Source organism: Arachis stenosperma, chromosome 10, assembly GCF_014773155.1.
Source record: "Arachis stenosperma cultivar V10309 chromosome 10, arast.V10309.gnm1.PFL2, whole genome shotgun sequence".
In the NCBI taxonomy this organism is placed as follows: domain Eukaryota; kingdom Viridiplantae; phylum Streptophyta; class Magnoliopsida; order Fabales; family Fabaceae; genus Arachis; species Arachis stenosperma.
The window spans coordinates 4,668,655-4,688,731 of record NC_080386.1 but is presented as its reverse complement, the minus strand read 5'-3'; positions in this window follow the sequence as shown (position 1 = coordinate 4,688,731).

Sequence of the window (20,077 nt, the reverse complement as noted above, 5' to 3'; positions counted from 1 at the left end):
TTAATTGCTAAAAAATATCTTAAAAAAAGATGTTTTAAGTGTCTTTATGTAAGTGACTTTTTTATCTAAATAGTAGTTGTAACACCCTCACTATCAGAAGTCATGCTTCCGGCTGCGCCACTCTGATAGTAAGAAGTATTACGACTACTTTACATACTAAATACTAAAATAGGAGCCTATGACTCAACACTGTATCGCTGATTTCTTTGAAAACCGGAAATAAACACTTTATTTTAAGAAAAATACAATCAAGCATAGATTCATATACAAGACTCTTTACATAACTCATAATATAATATACATATAAAACATACAATTCATGTCCCTCTTACAAACTTGTAATAACAAAGATGAGGGAAGAAAATAATCTAATTAATACAACAACTTATAAACCAAACACAGTACAACTCTTCTTAATGCTTCTTCAGCCGGTTCCTGAAGAGGTAAAGCTGTAGGGGGGTGAGAACCTAACCACACGGTCTCACCACGGAGTTTTAAAGTTGTCATAAGAAGATATTTAATAAGAAATCTGTTTTCAAGCTCAGTGATTATCATTGCCTTATGATTTTTTTTTTAAAAAAACCAATAGGTAATCGTTCAAAACTTTTTCAAAGAAACAATGTTTAATCTTTCAGAAATCCGAAACCTTTCTTTTCTTATAAGAAAATCTCAATCAGAAACTAACCACACAATCAAACAACACAATCATTAATTCATCACCAAAGTTCATTCTCAAATGTAGCACGCCAAGACAAACACAGGCAAGACAGACAAGGAAAGCACAAGTAAGTAGCAGTTACAGCAAATAGTTCAAGTAGCAGTTAAGAACAGTTTAGCAATTAGCCAAACCAAAACAAGTTTAAACCCAAGCAAAGCATACAAATGCATATGATGCATTCCTGTCCTGTGGCTGATGAGGCTCATCTGTTGGTTATCCAGCCAACCCGACAAGTCTGAATTGTACTTAGACTGTCCCCCGACGTGCATCCCCAAGAGTCTATGCATAGCTTTTTCTCAAATCATCAATATTGCTCAATGGGGGTAACATTCCCGCGAATTTATATAGTGCCCGGTAACATTTACATCGTAGGGTCAACAGAGTATCGAGTTTTCAACCTAGTACACATGGTGGCAAGCCATGGTACTTGATCCAGGAAACCTCGTATCTCAGACAATTCAAATTCATAAGCCATATAAATAATTCAAAGCTCATTTTTCAACATTCTCAATTGATATCTCAATATTCTCAACATTCTCAACATCATAATCATTCATCAATCCAAATATCATTTTCAAATTCATTCAAAAACCATATTTCAAGGAAATCCTCGTCATTCTTCTTTCCATTCCATTCACTAACAATTCTCAATCCAAAACATAACTTTTCCCTTGATAAATAAAGTAATCTTAAATCATATAACGCTTGAAATTAAACCTTGTAAAATAACTACTTCAAATGAAACTTCTAATTTTATAAAATTTCGACAGCATCTCCTCTGAAACTCGGATTTTGTCACCCTTTTCGGGTCCCATCCAAACATTTCTCAAACCTTTTCTCAACCATTTCCAAATCTCATTCATTTCCAAAACTCAACCAGTTCCAATATCAAACTGTTTTCAAAGCGAACCAGTGCCAATAACAAATCTCTTTTTAAAATTAAACCATTTTCAAAATTAATTCAGTTTCATATTCCAAATCATTTCAAAAGCCAATTCGTTTACATTATCGAAAATAGCTTCAAAACCAAGAAAGCCATTGTTCATAATAATCAACTAAATAACCTTTCAAACTAATTTCTTTTCAGCCATCACAAACCACTCAAGCAACCAAGCAATCAGTCATTCAGTCCAACAACAACCACATTTATAAGACAATCATAATCACAGACATATGTTTCTCACATTATTATCTATTTATAACAACTCTGTAATATAAAATAGATTTTAAGAAAAACCCCTACCTCGATGTCTCAATCGCAGAATTTAACTCGATAGTCCCCTTTATCCTCAATTCATGGCAGCAGTAGCAATCTTAGCTGCTCCATTACCAATTATGACTTTGCAATAGATAAATCGACAGTGGCTAGAATGGAAACACATTTCTGTAATTAGAGTAAGGGTGGCACAAGGAAACCAAATAGCAGTAGGATAAAGGCAGAAACATTATAAATTTCAGAATTAAAGGAGTTGAAATTAAAATAGGAAGAATAATGCTACCGGAGACAACAATATTCAGTAGTTCCAAACAAGAGCGGCAGCGCCGAGATATGACAATAGTGACTCTGGTATATTAAACGGATCAGAACTAGCTGCGTAAATAAAATAGCACAAATAAGAATCAAAGCGATCTTACCCATGAACTTACTAAGATGAAAAGTAGTGGCTACAACGTCTCTCATTACAATCAATCAGCATCAAGGACACAACCAGGTTCATCACCCAAAAACGGCAGTAACTGCAAACTCCAGAACACCGATAGTAACAGCAGTAGCAGCAGCAGAGGTATCCATCGCCACCCTCTTCCTTTTCTTGCTCAGACTCCTCCCTGCGGTGAACCCAACAGCAGCAACAACACTCATGATAAAGGTAAACTTAACGGATGAAGAAGTTGAAGCAGCGTTAGGGCTTACCAACAGTTACAAGCTTGAAAGGCGATTTTCGGCGCCAGCAGCAGCGACGAGAAGCTCTGGCAACGCAGCAGCCACGCGAGCAGAACGACGGCGAGCCCATCAACGCAGCGGCGACGGCAGCTCAGCGACAGTTTCCTTCGCGCGCGTTTCCCTGTTCGCGACTCAAAATGGCAGCGGATCTGAGGATGACAACACGCGGTGGTTGTAGCGGCGTTCAGGCTCCAACGACGGCGTGGATGGACCCTCGACGGCGACGACGAGAAGCACGGTAGCTGGGTGAGGCAGCGGCGGCGCCAGTCACAGTCTCCCTCTCCCTTTAGATCTCTTCTTCCCCGTTCCTCCTCCTTTGTGGATCTGTTTCCCTCTTCCCCTTTTCTCATCCTCTCCGTTCTTCCCTTTCTTTTCTTTGTTTCTTTCTTTGATTTTCCTGAAGCTGCTGAGTAGTGGGTTTTGGGGAAAGAAGGTTTTCTTCCTGGCGGTGGGTAGTATTACGAAAGTTAGGGTTTTGTTTTTAATTTAATCATATTAGGATATAGAATATTTATTTAAAATCTAATTTGATCTTTAAAATTATTTTAAAAAATATTATTTATGGTATAAAAATACTAATTGATTTTCAATAAATTACCTTAATTGAAAATTCATGGTAATATAATTATTTTTCTTTATTTTTAACTTAAAGTATTAAATGATATAAATTAAATTATCTAAAATCAAATCATATAAAATTCTTATTATTTCATAACTATCAATTTTATAATTTAAATATAGAAAATAATTCAATAATTATAAAATTAAATAAAATTTTTAATTTAATTGTCAAAACTTGATTTAATTACTTTTAATAACATAATTTCTAAAAATAGTCTTTAATGAATAAATAAATTGAAATTAACTCGTAATAATATTTCTTTATGAAAATTCTGGGTCTTACGTCCTATCCACCTTATAAAAATTTTCGTCCTCGAAGATTGATACAAATAAAAGAGATTTCATATTATTTCACTCTTAAAGTGATTTAAAGAAAAGGCAAAAAGTCCTCAACATATATATACATATAGTTTCAAATACCAGAATTTTCATATGGCATAAAGTTATAAAGGATATAAGTGTGATGCGAAACAGAAGTTACAAGATAGGCTTGATGTACAAGGTGATGTGTTTCAAATATGTGATGGTAAAGCAAGACAGCAAAAGGTTATAAAATAAACTGGGGTTAAAACGATGTGCTCAACGTCCGTATACTAATCTTATACCAACTTCAAAGACCCAACTATTTAAACTTCAACATAACTTATCCCCACAATTCTTAACCGTACTTTTATTGAGCAACTCATCCGAAGGTTTTCAACCTCGTCAACACTTTGCAAATCTTAATGGTCACAAACCCAACATCAACAAAATTCTTTCACATGAAATAAGATTCCACAACTCCCTGCAACATCGTATATTTACAAATTTTCACCTTTTGAGTTCAACAAACGTGTCCTAAAAAGCTAATATGCCGTTTATTAAGTCTAACGATCACACAAGATACCAAAACTAATTTCGAGTATACTCAGAAAGATAATAGATCATAGAAAAGAAAGAAAAAGAGACAAGGACCTCGTTCGCAAGAATTTGAAAGAATAAATACAATAGCAGGTAAACAAGGATGCTCAAACAATGGAGTTTGTTAGAAAGAAATTAATTGACAACTTCAAAGATAACCTTTGGATCAAAGAAATTCAATAGGACCAATAAAAAGGAAATCAGCGCATTAATTTGAAACATATCCAAGCTGAGTTGAAGAGGTATGAGATTTCATAGAAAAGGAATGATTAAAAAATATGGTAACGCATTATCGAGGAACAGCTTCAAATGATGACAGGGGTTTCATAGTTCGTGGAGGAATATGGAATCAATAGCCGTGTTGCAAGAGTTTTCACGTAGTCAGAAGTGTAAGCAGTTAAGATGTGCGCAAGGTACAAATGGCGAAGCAAGGAAATTTAAATTACACTCCAAGGAAAGAGAAGGAGGAACCATACCTTAAATTTAATGGCACAATTTAAAACACATAGGTGGTGCACGAATTTGTGATTCGCACAACTAACCAGCAAGTGCACTGGGTCGTCCAAGTAATACCTTACGTGAGTAAGGGTCGATCCCATGGAGATTATTGGCTTGAAGCAATCAATGTTTATTTTATTAATCTTAGTCAGGAAGCCAATAGGATTAAAAGTGAAATTACAAGATTTGATTATAAAAATAAAAGGGAATAACAGCGTTACTTGTTGTGCAGTAATGGGGAATATGTTGGAGTTTTGGAGATGCTTTGTCCTTTGACTTCAACTCTTCCTTGAAATCCTTCAATACACGCAAGGCTCCTTCCATGGCAAGCTCTATGTAGGGTGTCACCGTTGTCAATGGCTACTTTCCATCCTCTCAGTGAAAACGTTCCTATGCTCTGTCACAGCACGGCTAATCATCTGTCGGTTCTCAATCAGGTTGGAATAGAATCCATTGATTCTTTTGCGTCTGTCACTAACGCCCAGCCTTCAGGAGTTTGAAGTACGTCACAGTCATTCAATCCCGGAATCCTACTCGGAATACCACAGACAAGGTTTAGACTTTCCGGATTCTCATGAATGCCGCCATCAATCCGGCTTATACCACGAAGATTCTGATTAATGAATCTAAGAGATATTCATTCAGTCTGATGTAGAACGGAGGTGGTTGTCAGGCACGCGTTCATGGGTTGAGGAAGGTGATGAGTGTCACGGATCATCACCTTCTTCACAATTAAGCGCGAATAAACATCTTAGATAAGAACAAGCGTGTTTGAATGGAAAACAAAGGAATTGTATTAAATCATCGAGACGCTGCAGAGCTCCTCACCCCCAACAATGGAGTTTAGAGACTCATGCCATCAAAAGTATGTAATTCAGATCTGAAAATGTCATGAGGTACAAGAAATGTCTGTAAAAGTTGTTTAAATAGTAAACTAGTAACCTAGGTTTACAGAGAATGAATAAACTAAGATAATTGGTGCAGAAATCCACTTCTGGGGCCCACTTGGTGTGTGCTGGGGCTGAGATTAAAGCTATCCACGAGTAGAGGCCTTTTTTGGCGTTAAACTCCAGGTTATGACGTGTTTTGGGCGTTCAACTCCGGATCATGACGTTTTTCTGGCGTTTAACTCCAGACAGCAGCATGAACTTGGCGTTCAACGCCAAGTTACGTCGTCTATCCTTGCGCAAAGTATGGACTATTATATATTGCTGGAAAGCCCTGGATGTCTACTTTCCAACGCCGTTGAGAGCGCGCCAATTGGACTCCTGTAGCTCCAGAAAATCCATTTCGAGTGCAGGGAGGTCAGGATCCAACAGCATCAGCAGTCCTTTTTCAGCCTAACTCAGATTTTTGCTCAGCTTGCTCAATTTCAGTCAGAAAATACCTGAAATCACAGAAAAATACACACACTCATAGTAAAGTCCAGAAATATGATTTTTGCTTAAAAACTAATAAAATTCTATTAAAAACTAATTGAAACATACTAAAATCTACAAGAATTTACCCCCAAAAAGCGTATAAAATATCCGCTCATCACAACACCAAACTTAAACTGTTGCTTGTCCTCAAGCAACTAGATGAATAAAATAGGTTCTAACAGAAATTAAGAAGTAATAATATCTCAGAGTTTTAAATGAAGTTCAGATTCTTATTAGATGAGCGGGGCTTGTAGCTTTTTGTTTCTGAACAGTTTTGGCATCTCCCTGTATCTTTTGAATTTCAGAATGATTGGCATCCTTAGGAACTCAGAATTCAGATAGTATTATTGACTCTCCTAGTGTAGTATGTTGACTCTTGAACACAGTTATTTTATGAGTCTTGGCCGTGGCCCTAAGCACTTTGTTTTCCAGTATTACCACCGGATACATAAATGCCACAGACACATGACTAGGTGAACCTTTTCAGATTGTGACTTAGCTTTGCTAAAGTCCCCAGTCAGAGGTGTCCAGAGCTCTTAAGCACACTCTGTTTGATTTGGATCACGACTTTAACCACTCAGTCTCAAGTTTGTAACTTGGACCTGCATGCCACAAGCACATGGTTAGGGACAGCTTGGTTTAGCCGCTTAGGCCTGGATTTTATTTCCTTGGGCCCTCCTCTCCATTGATGCTCAAAGCCTTGGATCCTTTTTACCCTTGCCTTTTGGTTTTAAGGGCTGCTTGGCTTTTATTCCTTTTGATTGTATATATATATATATATATATATATATATATATATATATATATATATATATCTCTTTTTTTTGACTGCTTTTTCTTGCTTCAAGAATCAATTTCATGATTTTTCAGATCATCAATAATATTTTTCGTGTTCCTCATCCTTTCAGGAGCCAATATTCATCAAATTCAAAGTACAAATTATGCACTGTTCAAGCATTCATTCAGAGAACAAAAAGTATTGCCACCACACATAATTAATTATAATTTTTATTATTAAGAACTCGAAAATATAAATTACTTCTTTTAAAAAAAATCTACTACTTTATTCATGCCTGATGATGATGAGAAAAATAAATTATAGCTTGATTGGAAATAAAATCAAAATAGATAAACTAAATATCTCCTAAGGTAAATTTCTATAATTATCCTATCACTAAGTTAAAAGCAGGGAAAGAAGAAGAAAAAAAATTTGGAACTCAGCAACCTGTTGTTTTGAGGAGTAGGTGTTCCTCTAATATGTGTGGTGCTTTTTCATGGATTAATTTTTTGACGCTTCAGCTCCCTTAGATCACGTCCTTGCTCTTCCTGTTCTCTTAGGTGCCATGATCTTAATGAGTTTTAGCTCAGTGATCATGGCAAATCACACCAAACTTAGAGGTTTGCTTGTCCTTAAGCAAAAGAAAGGAAAGGAGAGGAGTAGAAGGAAAGGCATTTTCAAATAAAGATAAGATGAGTTGAAAAAGATATGAGAAGAAATTAAAAATATTTGAAAAAGAATTGGATTGGAAAAAGATTTGTGTTTATGAATTAAGATACATTTGATATTTTTGAAAAAGGGATTTTAGAAATTAGGGTTCTTAGAAAACCAATTTGATTTTGAAGGATGACATTTTGAAACATGTTTATGCAAGAAATCATGAATTGAAACTTAAAAATTTAGAAAAATTGTAAAGAAAAACGAATTTTACCTCCTCCCCACCATCCTGGCGTTAAACGCCCAAACAATGCATGTTTTGGGCATTTAACGCCCACATGCTGCTTCTCCTGGGCGTTCAACGCCCAGTTGATGCATCTTTCTGGCGTTGAACGCCAGGAAGTCCTTTGTTACTGGGCGTTTTTCTAAACGCCCAGGATGCTACCAAACTGGCGTTAAACGCCCAGAAGGTGCTTCTTTCTGGCGTTTAACGCCCAGAAGATGCTCCTTTCTGGCGTTTAACGCCCAGAAGGCTACCCTTACTGGCGTTGAACGCCCAGTGGGTGCTTCTTTTGGGCGTTCAACGCCCAAAATGTTTCTTACTGGCTTTTTCATGCCAGTAAGCTTCCAATTTCCTTTATAACTCTGTGAATCCAACCAATTGCTATTTTACCTTGGAGATACTTGGACACAAACCTGTAAAAAAAGAAAATTTATTTAATTAGTAAATAAACTTTGTAAATGGCTGGGTTGCCTCCCAGCAAGCGCTTCTTTATTGTCATTAGCTGGACTATCACTGAGTTTTTACTCGAGTCTCAGCTTTGAGCAGTCTTGCTCAAAATTGCCTTCAAGATAATGTTTGACTCTTTGTCCATTAACAATGAACTTTTTGTTAGAGTCATTATCCTGAAGCTCTATGTATCCATATGGTGATACGTTTGTAATGACATATGGACCTCTCCACCGGGATTTTAATTTCCCGGGGAATAATTTGAGCCTAGAGTTAAATAGCAGAACTTTCTGCCCCGGCTCAAAGACTCTGGATGACAATTTCTTATCATGCCATTTTTTCGCTTTCTCTTTGTAAATCTTTGCATTTTCGAAAGCATTGAGTCTAAATTCCTCTAGCTCATTTAACTGGAGCAATCGTTTTTCTCCAGCTAGCTTGGCATCAAGGTTCAGGAATCTGGTTGCCCAATAGGCCTTGTGTTCCAGTTCCACTGGCAAGTGACATGCCTTTCCATACACAAGCTGGTATGGAGAGGTCCCTATGGGGGTCTTGAATGCTGTTCTGTATGCCCACAGAGCATCATCCAAGCTTCTTGCCCAATCCCTTCTACGGTTAATTACAGTCCGTTCCAGGATTCTTTTGAGCTCTCTATTTGAGACTTCAGCTTGCCCATTAGTTTGTGGATGATATGGAGTAGCTACCCTATAGCTAACTCCATAACAAACCAGAGCAGCATAAAGCTGTTTATTGCAGAAATGAGTGCCCCCATCACTGATTAATACTCTAGGGATACCAAATCTGCTGAAGATGTGTTTCTGGAGGAATTTTAACACTGTTTTAGTGTCATTGGTGGGTGTTGCAATAGCCTCCACCCATTTGGATACATAATCCACTGCCACCAGAATATAAGTGTTTGAGTATGATGGTGGGAAGGGTCCCATGAAGTCAATGCCCCATACATCAAACAACTCAATCTCTAAGATCCCTTGCTGAGGCATGGCATAACTGTGAGGTAGATTGCCAGATCTTTGGCAACTGTCACAATTAAGTACAAACACTCGGGAGTCTTTATAGAGAGTAGGCCAGTAGAAGCCACTTTGGAGGACTCTTGTGGCTGTTCGCTCACTTCCAAAATGTCCTCCATACTGTGATCCATGGCAATGCCAAAGGATCTTTTGTGCTTCCTCTTTAGGCACACATCTACGGATTACTCCGTCTGCACATCTCTTGAAGAGATATGGTTCATCCCAAAGATAGTACTTTGCATCTGTGATTAATTTCTTTGATTGCACCCTACTGTACTCTTTGGGTATGAATCTCACTGCCTTGTAGTTTGCAATGTCTGCAAACCATGGCACTTCCTGGATGGCAAACAGTTGCTCATCCGGAAAGGTTTCAGAGATCTCAGTGAGAGGGAGGGACGCCCCTTCTACTGGTTCTATTCGGGACAGGTGATCTGCTACTTGATTTTCTGTCCCTTTTCTGTCTCTTATTTCTATATCAAACTCTTGCAGAAGCAACACCCATCTGATGAGTCTGGGTTTTGAATCCTGCTTTGTGAGTAGATATTTAAGAGCAGCATGATCAGTGTACACAATCACTTTTGATCCTACTAAATAGGATCTGAATTTGTCAATGGCGTAAACCACTGCAAGTAGCTCTTTTTCTGTGGTTGTGTAATTCTTCTGTGCATCATTTAGAACACGGCTGGCATAGTAAATGACGTGCAGAAGCTTGTCATGCCTTTGTCCCAACACTGCACCAATGGCATGGTCACTGGCATCACACATCAATTCAAATGGTAATGTCCAGTCTGGTGCAGAGATGATTGGTGCTGTAACCAATTTAGCTTTCAGAGTCTCAAATGCCTGCAGACACTCTTTATCAAAGATAAATGGCGTGTCAGCAGCTAGCAGGTTGCTCAGAGGTTTGGCGATTTTTGAAAAATCCTTTATAAACCTCCTATAGAATCCTGCATGCCCCAGAAAGCTTCTGATTGCCTTAACATTGGCAGGTGGTGGTAATTTTTCAATTACCTCTACTTTAGCTTGGTCCACCTCTATCCCCTTGTTTGAGATTTTGTGCCCAAGGACAATTCCTTCAGTCACCATAAAGTGACACTTTTCCCAGTTTAAAACCAGGTTAGTTTCTTGGCATCTTTTCAGAACAAGTGCTAAGTGGTTAAGGCAGGAGCTGAATGAGTCTCCAAATACTGAAAAGTCATCCATGAAGACTTCCAGGAATTTTTCCACCATATCAGAGAAAATTGAGAGCATGCACCTCTGAAAAGTTGCAGGTGCATTGCACAGGCCAAATGGCATCCTTCGGTATGCAAATACTCCGGATGGGCAGGTGAATGCCGTTTTCTCCTGATCCTGGGGATCTACTGCAATTTGATTATAGCCTGAATATCCATCCAGGAAGCAGTAGTATTCATGACCTGCTAGTCTTTCTAGCATTTGGTCTATGAATGGTAAAGGAAAATGATCCTTTCTGGTGGCTGTATTGAGCCTTCTATAATCAATACACATACGCCACCCTGTAACTGTTCTTGTCGGAACCAGTTCATTTTTTTCATTATGAATTACTGTCATGCCACCCTTCTTAGGGACAACTTGGACAGGGCTCACCCAGGGGCTGTCAGAAATAGGATAGATAATCCCAGCCTCTAGTAATTTAGTGACCTCTTTCTGTACCACTTCTTTCATAGCTGGATTCAGCCGCCTTTGTGGTTGAACCACTGGCTTGGCATCATCCTCCAGCAAGATTTTGTGCATGCATCTGGCTGGGCTAATGCCCTTAAGATCACTAATGGACCACCCAAGAGCTGTCTTGTGCGTCCTTAGCACTTGAATTAGTGCTTCCTCTTCCTGTGGCTCTAAGGTAGAGCTTATAATTACAGGAAAGGTTTCACCTTCTCCCAGAAATGCATATTTTAGGGAAGGTGGTAATGGTTTGAGCTCGGGTTTAGGAGGTTTCTCCTCTTCCTGAGGGATTTTCAGAGGTTCCACTATTTTCTCTGACTCCTCCAGATCAGGCTGGACGTCTTTAAAGATGTCCTCTAGCTCTGATTCGAGACTCTCAGCCATATTGACCTCTCTTACCAGAGAGTCAATAATATCAACACTCATGCAGTCATTTTGGGTGTCTGGATGTTGCATTGCTTTGACAACATTCAACTTGAACTCCTCCTCATTGACTCTCAAGGTTACTTCTCCTTTTTGGACGTCAATGAGGGTTCGGCCAGTTGCTAGGAAAGGTCTTCCTAGAATGAGAGTTGCACTCTTGTGCTCCTCCATTTCCAGCACCACAAAGTCAGTAGGAAAGGCAAATGGCCCAACCTTGACAATCATGTCCTCAATCACGCCTGATGGGTATTTAATGGAGCCATCAGCAAGTTGAAGACATATCCTGGTTGGTTTGATTTCTTCAGTTAAACCAAGCTTTCTGATAGTAGATGCAGGTATTAGATTGATACTTGCCCCAAGATCACATAAAGCTTGCTTGGTGCAAGTCCCCTCTAATGTGCATGGTATCATAAAGCTCCCAGGATCTTTAAGCTTCTCAGGCAAGCTTTTCAGAATGACTGCACTGCATTCTTCAGTGAGGTAAACTTTTTCAGTTTCCCTCCAATCCTTCTTATGACTTAAGATCTCTTTCATGAACTTAGCATAAGAGGGTATTTGCTCAAGTGCTTCTGCAAACGGAATCTTTATTTCAAGAGTCCTGAGATAGTCTGCAAAGCGGGCAAATTGCTTATCTTGTTCCGCTTGGCGGAGTTTTTGAGGATAAGGCATTTTGGATTTGTATTCCTCAACCTTAGTTGCTGCAGGTTTATTACCTACAGAAGTGGGTTGGGAAGCCTTTTTTGAAAGGTCAGTACTTGTATGTGACTGATTCCCCACTGGCATTTGAATGCCAGTGGTGGGAGCTGGAGTGGCGTTAGATGCCACTTCCTTGTTTGTTACTGGCGTTTGAACGCCAGAACCATGCTCCCTTTGGGCGTTCAACGCCGGATCCATGCTTGTTTCTGGCGTTGAACGCCAGGAATGAGCATGGTCTGGGTGTTCAGCGCCAGCTTTGTTCCTTTCTGGGCTCTGATTGTCCTCAAAGGGATTTTGAGTATCCTCTTGTTCATTTCTTGGTTTCCTGCTGCTTTGAAGTGAGGTATTTAATGTTTTCCCACTTCTTAATTGAACTGCTTGGCATTCTTCTGTTATTTGTTTTGACAGTTGCTTTTCTGTCTGCTTTAATTGTACTTCCATGTTCCTGTTAGCCATTCTTGTTTCCTGTAATATTTCCTTGAATTCGACTAGCTGCTGAGTTAGAAAATCTAATTGCTGATTGAATTCATTAGCCTGATCCACTGGACTGAGTTCTGCAGTTGCTGTTTTAGCTTCTTCTTTCATAGAGGATTCACTGCTTAGGTACAGATGCTGATTTCTGGCAACTGTATCAATAAGCTCTTGAGCTTCTTCAATTGTTTTTCTCATGTGTATAGATCCACCAGCTGAGTGGTCTAGAGAAATCTGAGCTTTTTCTGTAAGCCCATAGTAGAAGATGTCTAATTGCACCCATTCTGAAAACATTTCAGAGGGACATTTTCTTAGCATCTCTCTGTATCTCTCCCAGGCATCATAAAGAGATTCATTCTCTCCTTGTTTGAAGCCTTGGATGCTTAGCCTTAGCTGTGTCATCCGTTTTGGAGGGAAATAGTGATTCAGGAATTTTTCTGACAGCTGTTTCCATGTTTTTATGCTGTTCTTAGGCTGGTTATTTAACCACCTCTTAGCTTGATCTTTTATAGCAAATGGAAACAGTAATAATCTGTAGACATCCTGATCTACTTCCTTATCATGTACTGTATCAGCAATTTGCAGAAATTGTGCCAGAAACTCTGTAGGTTCTTCATGTGGAAGAACAGAATACTGGCAGTTTTGCTGCACCATGATAATGAGCTGAGGATTCAGCTCAAAGCTACTAACTCCAATGGAGGGTATACAGATACTACTCCCATATGAAGCAGTAGTGGGGTTAGCATATGACCCCAGAGTCCTCTTGGACTGTTCATTCCTACTTGCTTCCATACTGGATTACAATGGATAATTTATATGTTGATTTTTTTTTTGAATTAATTTTTATAAAATAAAATAAATAAATAAAAACAAAATAAATAAAAGAAATTGGAAATATTTTGAAATTGAAAATTGAATTTTTATATAAGATTTTCGAAAAATGTAGTTCAAAATTAGTTAGAAAAGATATATATTTTTTTTGAATTTTGAATTTTATGATGAAAGAGAAAAACACACAAAAGACACAAGACTTAAAATTTTTAGATCTAATGTTCCTTGTTTTCGAAAATTTTTGGAGGGAAAACACCAAGGAACACCAAACTTAAAAATTTTAAGATCAAGACACAAGAAAAACTCAAGAACACTTTGAAGATTCACAAGAACACCAAGAACAAAAGAAAGAACACCAAACTTAAAATTTTTAGAAAACTTTAATAAAATTTTTGAAAATATGAAAGATTAACAAGAAAACACCAAACTTAAAGTTTGGCACAAGATTAAATCAAGAAAAATTATTTTTGAAAAAGGATTTTAAGAAGAAAGTGCCCAATTGCCAAGAACATAAGCCAACACTATAACCAACTGAATTAAAAATGTAATGTATTTTAAAGATGTATTATTTTTATGGATAAAATAAATTTTTGAAAACTAATGTTTTGAAAAAGCACAAGAAAAACAAGAAGAGACACAGAACAAGAAAAACTCAAGATCAAACAAGAAAAATAAGCAAGAACAACTTGAAGATCAATGAAGAACAAAGAACACAAGTCGAAAATTTTAAAGGAAAATATGAGATATGCAATTGACACCAAACTTAGAACAAGACTCTAAACTCACGAAAATTATCAATTAATTAACGGAAAAATAATAAATTTTGAAAAGAAATTTTTTTGAAAAGAGACTATCCTATCAAGATTTAATGACTCTATAACAATAAAAATAAAAATAAAATATTCCTAATCTAAGAAATAAAATAAGCCTTCAATTGTCCAAACTCAATAATCCCCGGCAACGGCGCCAAAAACTTGGTGCACGAATTTGTGATTCGCACAACTAACCAGCAAGTGCACTGGGTCGTCCAAGTAATACCTTACGTGAGTAAGGGTCGATCCCACGGAGATTATTGGCTTGAAGCAATCAATGTTTATTTTATTAATCTTAGTCAGGAAGCCTATAGGATTAAAAGTGAAATTACAAGATTTGATTATAAAAATAAAAGGGAATAACAGCGTTACTTGTTGTGCAGTAATGGGGAATATGTTGGAGTTTTGGAGATGCTTTGTCCTTTGACTTCAACTCTTCCTTAAAATCCTTCAATACACGCAAGGCTCCTTCCATGGCAAGCTCTATGTAGGGTGTCACCGTTGTCAATGGCTACTTCCCATCCTCTCAGTGAAAACGTTCCTATGCTCTGTCACAGCACGGCTAATCATCTGTCGGTTCTCAATCAGGTTGGAATAGAATCCATTGATTCTTTTGCGTCTGTCACTAACGCCCAGCCTTCAGGAGTTTGAAGTACGTCACAGTCATTCAATCCCGGAATCCTACTCGGAATACCACAGACAAGGTTTAGACTTTCCGGATTCTCATGAATGCCGCCATCAATCCGGCTTATACCACGAAGATTCTGATTAATGAATCTAAGAGATATTCATTCAGTCTGATGTAGAACGGAGGTGGTTGTCAGGCACGCGTTCATGGGTTGAGGAAGGTGATGAGTGTCACGGATCATCACCTTCTTCACAATTAAGCGCGAATAAACATCTTAGATAAGAACAAGCGTGTTTGAATGGAAAACAAAGGAATTGTATTAAATCATCGAGACGCTGCAGAGCTCCTCACCCCCAACAATGGAGTTTAGAGACTCATGCCATCAAAAGTATGTAATTCAGATCTGAAAATGTCATGAGGTACAAGAAATGTCTGTAAAAGTTGTTTAAATAGTAAACTAGTAACCTAGGTTTACAGAGAATGAATAAACTAAGATAATTGGTGCAGAAATCCACTTCTGGGGCCCACTTGGTGTGTGCTGGGGCTGAGATTAAAGCTATCCACGAGTAGAGGCCTTTTTTGGCGTTAAACTCCAGGTTATGACGTGTTTTGGGCGTTCAACTCCGGATCATGACGTTTTTCTGGCGTTTAACTCCAGACAGCAGCATGAACTTGGCGTTCAACGCCAAGTTACGTCGTCTATCCTTGCGCAAAGTATGGACTATTATATATTGCTGGAAAGCCCTGGATGTCTACTTTCCAACGCCGTTGAGAGCGCGCCAATTGGACTCCTGTAGCTCCAGAAAATCCATTTCGAGTGCAGGGAGGTCAGGATCCAACAGCATCAGCAGTCCTTTTTCAGCCTAACTCAGATTTTTGCTCAGCTTGCTCAATTTCAGTCAGAAAATACCTGAAATCACAGAAAAATACACACACTCATAGTAAAGTCCAGAAATATGATTTTTGCTTAAAAACTAATAAAATTCTATTAAAAACTAATTGAAACATACTAAAATCTACAAGAATTTACCCCCAAAAAGCGTATAAAATATCCGCTCATCAATAGGCCAATGCAATATAATAAAAAGGGGCACTTTACATTTTCAAAGATTCAAGGGTCGGCATCGTACCCAAAACAATTCCAATGTTATATCAAAAAATACAAAATTCATAAAGAGAATTATAATGACAAGGATAGACGTTTTTAAAGATTCAAACAGCAGTTTACAAATAAGAGACAGACGTATGGAGAGATTTAAGAACTTCAATAGAGATTATGAGAAGAGAACGGTGCGTTTGTTAGAATTGAATTAAAGCTAAATCAAAGTGCAAGATTCACAAGAAAGTGACCAGAGTCAAGGACGTCATTTGCCAAATCCAAGGGAATGTGTAGGAACGCAATCAAATAAAAGATTCACAAGGAATAGATAAACTTAAGAGGAAGATCATCTTACCTAATAAAAAGAGAAGTTATGAAATAAGCAATTGAGGAAACTGAGCAAAGTATAGATGTTTGCGTTACCTCGAAACTCCGCAACTCCTTATAACCTCGTACACTTACCAAATTCATTTTCTGCGCGCACAAATTGCGTCTCTAAAAACTAATATATAAGAAATACTAAACTTGAAAAGATTACAAACGACACAAATGGTATTTGCAAGAAATCGGGAGAATATTCAAGTTCGTAGTTGAACAAGGATGATATTTCCACAAGGATTTTGAAAACACGTGGGATTATCAACAAACAAAGATATGTATAAGCATTGAAGTGTAATGTAAAGGGAGTTAATTTGAAAGCTTAAGAAGGAATCCTGAATCAAAGAGTTTCAACATGGGCAATAATAGGAAAGAGAATACAACAATTTAGAACAACTTCAAATTGAACCTAAAAGAATTGGTTTATCTTTTTATAAAGAAAGTATATAAATTCAATATTTTTCAAAAAAAAAAACTAAACAAAGGTAAATATTATGTTATACTAAATCAAATTCAAATTAAAATTATTTGTGTGAAGTTTATTAAATGAAAATTAACTGGAATAGAAGCAGAAATCTTGCTTTAGGAGGTCTGAAGAGTTTGTAGCTACATAATCAAGTGATATATATATATATATATATATATATATATATATATATATATATATATATATATATATGCATAAAAATTTGAATAACGTTATAAAAGAATCAAATTAGATTCAAATGAGAAAATCTAAGGTAAGGCATTCTTGTAAAAATAAATAAAGACTAAGTTGTACTTTTAGATAGAACATATTGTAACTATATAAAGAAATTATTCATTTTTGTAGGAAAGTACTTATAAAATCAAAGGTTGTCATATTCAGAATTCAAATAATGGTTACAATTAGAATCAAACAGAAAAAGAACCAAAATGGAACTATTTTTAAAAGAGATTCCAAGATAGGAGTTGCAGAGGAAAACTACTATAATTGATACATTTTATCAAATCAATGTCAGTTTTTATTATTCTTATGAAGAGACACAAAAAAAAAAGATTGTAATCCGAGCAAGACACACCATAGTTGCAGAACACGAAACAGGAGAACTAAATCGCATAATCAGTTTACTACGAATCACGTCTCTTAAGATTTCAAATAATTTAGGAACCAAGGATTATGCATTGCACCAAAACTAATTGGAGAGCAAATCAACAAATACTAAATTTATGAGCAGTGTCAAGGTTGAATGTTCCTTAAAGACTCAAGCAACAATTAGGAACATAATCAAGCAAAGATATATCTGAATGACAAGATATGGTAGAAAAATATCCAAAACACATTTCAAGAAAGAAATTAAGAACTAGAGATTCTAATACAATTGATAAAGAGGTAACATCAAGCACGAATAAAGATTATACGTCGAAACGGAAATAATCTCTAGAACTTAGTATTTAGCGTTCCCAAACCCGTGACTCGCGTTATCTATGACTCGCATATCATCTATGATAACCCATTAGTGCTTACATATACATAATTCACTAGTGTTAAGCCAACCAAACTTAATACCAGGAATTATGCAATGCAAGACTAATGGCATTTAATCAATAGACTGTCATGTGCATGAAGCTCTAATTCTCGTTATTCAAATGAGACCTACTACATGACAGACTCTCAGATTATGCAATTGAAGCATAATCAGTCCATTCCCAAGGCTCTACAGGAAAGATCGCTCTGATACCATAATGTAACACCCTCACTATCAGAAGTCACGCTTCCGGCTGCGCCACTCTGATAGCAAGAAGTATTATGACTACTTTACATACTAAATACTAAAATAGGAGCCTGTGACTCAACACTGTATCGCTGATTTCTTTGAAAACTGGAAATAAACACTTTATTTTAATAAAAATACAATCAAGCATAGATTCATATACAAGACTCTTTACATAACTCATAATATAATATACATATAAAACATACAATTCATGTCCCTCTTACAAACTTGTAATAACAAAGATGAGGGAAGAAAATAATCTAATTAATACAACAACTTATAAACCAAACACACTAAAACTCTTCTTAATGCTTCTTCAGCCGGTTCCTGAAAAGGTAAAGCTGTAGGGGGTGAGAACCTAACCACACGGTCTCACCACAGAGTTTTAAAGTTGTCATAAGAAGATATTTAATAAGAAATCTGTTTTCAAGCTCAGTGATTATCATTGCCTTATGATTTTTTTAAAAAAAATCAATAGGTAATCGTTCAAAACTTTTTCAAAGAAACAATGTTTAATCTTTCAGAAATCCGAAACCTTTCTTTTCTTATAAGAAAATCTCAATCAGAAACTAACCACACAATCAAACAACACAATCATTAATTCAGCATCAAAGTTCATTCTCAAATGTAGCACGCCAAGACAAACACAGGCAAGACAGACAAGGAAAGCACAAGTAAGTAGCAGTTACAGCAAATAGTTCAAGTAGCAGTTAAGAACAGTTTAGCAATTAGGCAAACCAAAACAAGTTTAAACCCTAGCAAAGCATACAAATGCATATGATGCATGCCTGTCCTATGGCTGATGAGGCTCATCTGTCAGTTATCCAGCCAACCCAACAAATCTGAATTGTACTTAGACTGTCCCCCGACGTGCATCTCCAAGAGTCTATGCATAGCTTTTTCTCAAATAATCAATATTGCTCAATGGGGGTAACATTCCCGGGAATTTATATAGTGCCCGGTCACACTTACATTATAGGGTCAACAGAGTATCGAGTTTTCAACCTAGTACACATGGTGGCAAGACATGGTACTTGATCCAGGGAACCTCGTATTTCAGATAATTCAAATTCATAAGCCATACGAATAATTCAAAGCTCATTTTTCAAAATTCTCAATCGATATCTCAATATTCTCAACATTCTCAACATCATAATCATTCATCAATCCAAATCCGTTCAAAAACTGTTCTCAATCCAATATCTCAATATTTCATTTCCGAATTAAACCATATTTCAAGGAAATCCTCATCATTCTTCTTTCCATTCCGTTCACTAACAATTCTCAATCCAAAACATAACTTTTTCCTTGATAAATAAAGTAATATTAAATCATATAACGCTTGAAATTAAACCTTGTAAAATAACTACTTGAAATGAAACTTCTAATTTTATAAAATTTCGACAGCATCTCCTCTAAAACTCAGATTTTGTCACCCTTTTCAAACCTTTTCTCAACTATTTTCAAATCTCATTCATTTCCAAAACTCAACCAGTTCCAATATCAAACTGTTTTCAAAGCAAACTAGTGCCAATAACAAATCTCTTTTTAAAATTAAACCAGCTCAAATACTAGATTATTTATAAAATCATTTATAAAGTCAGACTGACTCAAAATTAAACCATTTTCGAAATTAATTCAGTTTCATATTCCAAATCATTTCAAAAGCCAATTCGTTTACATTATCAAAAATAGCTTCAAAACCAAGAAAGCCATTGTTCATAATAATCAACTAAATAATCTTTCGAAATAATCTCTTTTTAGCCATCACAAACCACTCAAGCAACCAAGCAATCAGTCATTCAGTCCAACAACAACCACATTTATAAGACAATCATAATCACAGACATATGTTTCTCACATTATTATCTATTTATAACAACTCTGTAATATAAAATAGATTTTAAGAAAAACCCTACCTCGATGTCTCAATCACAGAATTTAACTCCCTTTATCCCCAATTCATGGCAGCAGTAGCGATCTTAGCCGCTCCATTACCAATTATGACTTTG